The sequence below is a fragment of the Lactuca serriola genome, chromosome 4 (genome assembly GCF_051521515.1).
Source record: "Lactuca serriola cultivar US96UC23 chromosome 4, Lser_US96UC23_V15, whole genome shotgun sequence".
In the NCBI taxonomy this organism is placed as follows: Eukaryota; Viridiplantae; Streptophyta; class Magnoliopsida; order Asterales; family Asteraceae; genus Lactuca; species Lactuca serriola.
In genome coordinates, this window is record NC_136411.1 from 388,234,544 (window position 1) to 388,238,757 (window position 4,214).

Here is a 4,214-nt window from a genome sequence, read left to right on the forward strand (position 1 = left end):
GAATCACAAAGACATCAAGCACTCCAACTACTGCATGGGACTGAAGTCCGGAACTACTGTTAACTAAACGGGCTGGCATTGTGGCCGTAGACCCGTTCCTACTGGAAGGAAACTCACCTCGTGAACTGGCTGCTGTGTGTATGGCTCTGGAAGCTATCTGCTGCTTCTCCGGTATCTCCCCGGCTACAATTCCATAAACACACTCAATCAACCACTAATAACTGAAGTGGGGTAAAATGACTCTTTTACCCCTGGTCAAAGTCAACTCTCCCGGTCAAAGTCAACCTACAGTTGACCTGACTCGCCGAGTTGGGCCGCCAACTCGCCGAGTCTCTATTCTCACTTCTCAACCCTACTCGCTGCTACTCGTCGAGTATGGCATCGACTCGACGAGTTCCCTTTCGATTCTAGGACTCAGGCAATCTGCATCCGACTCGCCGAGTCGTATGAACAACTCGACGAGTTGTTCTTGAGCTAAGAAGATTGTCTTGGACTCGCCGAGTTGTATGAACAACTCGTCGAGTCCCTCCATCACTGAGTCTGACCTCCAACTCACTGAGTCCACTGTACTACTCACTGGTCCCCACTCGTCATCACTCAAAAGGGGAAAAATCGAGGACTCACGACTCGACTCGCCGAGTCGTTCTTCCGACTCGCCGAGTCGCATGCATGCAGCTACTCTAAACTCGATTCTGCTTGAATCCACCGTATAAAACTTATAGATCTGGGCTCCCTTAGCTCGATTAACACGTAAAGATTCTATCTTTACGTGCCCATAAGCATCCATGAAGTTTATAAGGCTCAAAAAGCATAATAAAGACTAGATCTAGGGTTCTCATGCGAAGCAACTTCAAAAAGGCAATAGATCCAGGCTCTACAACTCCTAAATGAACAGATCTAGGGATATCTTGACCTATTAAGGCATCCATACGACTATAAGGTTTGGAAACTACATCAAACTAGCCCTAGAAGTGTTCTAATGGAGGTTTTAAGCATAAAACAGAAGGATTCCGAGAAATACCTCAATGAACTCTGATTTTGACCTTGGATCCTTGCTTTACACCTCTTCTCTTTGATCCTTTCTTCTTTTTCTTCTTCAAGCCTTCAAGAATTCACACAAAACACATTAAATCAATCAAGGGATGGTTTAGGGTTTCTCACAGCTCTCTGAGGGTGAAGGAGGCGAGTTTGGGGCACATAACATTGCTTAAGTAGTGAGCAACCCAGGGATTTAGGGTTTCTTCCTGGCAGGCAGACTCGCCGAGTCCCGAATATGGACTCGCCGAGTCGCCGACTTACACGTGCTCGAAATCCCGTCCCTACTCGACGAGTCGGGCTATAGACTCGCCGATTCCCTCTTGAAAACTTCTAAATAATTATCATGGAAGCAACATACCAGAGACGGGTCGTTACAATTCTCCCCCACTTGACTCTGACTTCGTCCTCGAAGTCTGCTACGGTTGAATCTGCAAATAACTCCGGGTAGTGCTCTCTCATATCCTCCTCAGCCTCCCACATCCACTCAGACCCCTTCCAGTGCTGCCACTGCACATTCACTAACTGAATTACCTTGTTCCTCAAGGTCTTTGTCTTCCGGTCCAGAATCGCGACCGGCCTCTCAATATAATTTAGGCTGCTATCAACCTGAATATCTTCCAAGGGAAAAACTGCTGACTCATCCACCAAACACTTCCTCAACTGAGACACATGGAAAGTGTTGTGGATCTGGCTAAGCTCTGCTGGAAGATCCAACCGATAAGCAACCCGACCCACTCGGGCCAAAACCCTGAAAGGACCAATGAACCTGGGACCCAGCTTTCCCCTCTTCCGAAACCTGATGACACCCTTCCAAGGTGAGACCTTCAGAAGGACCATATCGCCCACCTGGAACTCCAAGTCTGAACGCCTCCTGTCGGCGTAGCTCTTCTGCCGACTCTGTGCAGTCTGCAGTCTACTACGAACCTGCTGAATCAACTCGGTCGTCTTGAGCACCACCTCTGTGCTCCCAATGACCCGCTGACCGACCTCGCCCCAACAAACCGGGGTCCTACACTTCCTCCCATAAAGCATTTCAAAGGGAGGTTGATCAATGCTCGCATGATAACTATTGTTATACGAAAATTCCGCTAATGGAAGATACGTATACCAACTGCCACCGAAATCTAGAACACATGCCCGGAACATGTCCTCGAGAGTCTAAATCGTCCTCTCGCTCTGCCCGTCCGTCTGAGGGTGGAAAGCGGTGCTGAAATGGAGACGAGTACCCATCTCGTCGTGAAACCGCTTCCAGAATCTGGATGTAAAACGGACGTCCCGGTCTGACACCACCGATACCGGCACTCCATGACATGCCACTACCTCCCGCACATAGATATCGGCTAACTTTTTTGCCGATATGCTCTCCTGGATCGGTATGAAATGAGCACACTTCGTCAACCGATCCACTATTACCCAAATCGGATCTACCCCACGTGCGGTCCTGGGAAGCTTGGTGATAAAATCCATGGTGATGTCCTCCCATTTCCATACGGGAATGTCTAACGGCTGCATCTTGCCGTGAGGCCTCTGGTGTTCTGCCTTGACCTTCCTGCAGGTCAGGCACCTCTCTACATACCAGGCGACATCCCGCTTCATGCAGGGCCACTAGTAATCGGGTCGAAGATCTCTATACATCTTCGTCGCCCCTGGGTGGATAGAAAATCGAGACTTATGAGCCTCGTCCATCAACACCTGCCATACTCCACCCCAGTACGGTACCCACACTCTCCCATGAAGGGTCAACAACCCTCGACTATCATAATCAAACGAAGCTACTCGACCCACTATCCTCTCACACTTCTGTCTCTCCTCCTTGAGGCCCTCAACCTGAGCCTCCCTGATCCGTTCCAACAATGGAGTAATCACTATCATCCTCAGACATAAGTCTCTGATAGGGGCTGCTGACGCCTTGCGGCTTAGGGCGTCAGCCACTACGTTGGCCTTCCCTGGATGGTAAAGGATTTCACAATCATAATCCTTCAGCACATCCAACCACCTCCTCCGTCTCATGTTCAGATTCTGCTGATCCATAAGGTACCTCAAACTCTTGTGATCCGTGTAGATGGTACAACGGACCCCATAAAGGTAATGTATCCAAATCTTGAGGGCAAACACAACCGCCCCCAGCTCTAACTCATGAGCAGGATAGTTAGCCTCGTGAGGCTTCAACTGTCTCGAGGCGTAAGCTATCACATGGCCTCGTTGCATCAATACTACTCCCATACCTGTGAATGAGGCATCACAGTAGACTACAAAATCCTCTACTCCCTCTGGCAGGGTAACGATCGGAGCCTCGCACAATCTCTGCCTGAGGGTCTCAAATGTTGCCTGCTGCTCCGGCCCCCAACAAAACACCACCGACTTCTTGGTCAGTCGGGTGAGCGGCATTGCTATCTTGGAGAAATCCTTAATGAATCTCTGGTACTACCCTGCCAACCCTAGGAAGCTCCGAATCTCGGATGGAGACTTCGGGACCTCCCACTGCATCACGGCCTTTATCTTGGCCGGATCTACTAAAATGCCTCTCTGGTTGACGAGGTGACCAAGGAACTGCACCTCACGCAACCAGAACTCGCACTTGGAGAACTTTGCGAAAAGTCTCTTCCTCCTCAGAACTTCTAGCACCTCTCTCAGGTGCTCCTCATGCTGCTCCTGCGTCTTCGAATACACCAAGATATCATCAATGAATACTATCACAGACCGATCCAGCATCGGCCTGCACACACGATTCATGAGATCCATGAATGCGGTTGGAGTGTTGGTGAGCCCAAATGGCATCACCACAAACTCATAATGACCATACCTGGTCCTGAAAGCAGTCTTCTGCACATCCTCATTTCTGACTTTCATCTGATGATACCCGGAACGTAAATCGATTTTGGAAAACCAAGATGCTCCCTGAAGCTGGTCAAACAAATCATCTATCCTTGAGAGTGGGTAACGGTTCTTCACCGTTACCTTATTCAACTCCCGGTAATCTATACACATACGGTGCGACCCGTCCTTTTTCTTCACAAACAAAATCGAAGCTCCCCAAGGTGAACTACTCGGCCTGATGAAACCCTTGTCTAGCAGCTCTTGCAACTGCGTAAAAAACTCCTGCATCTCAGGGGGAGCTAACCGATACGGTGCCTTAGCTATCGGCGCCGCACCCGGAATCAGATCAATCCCGAACT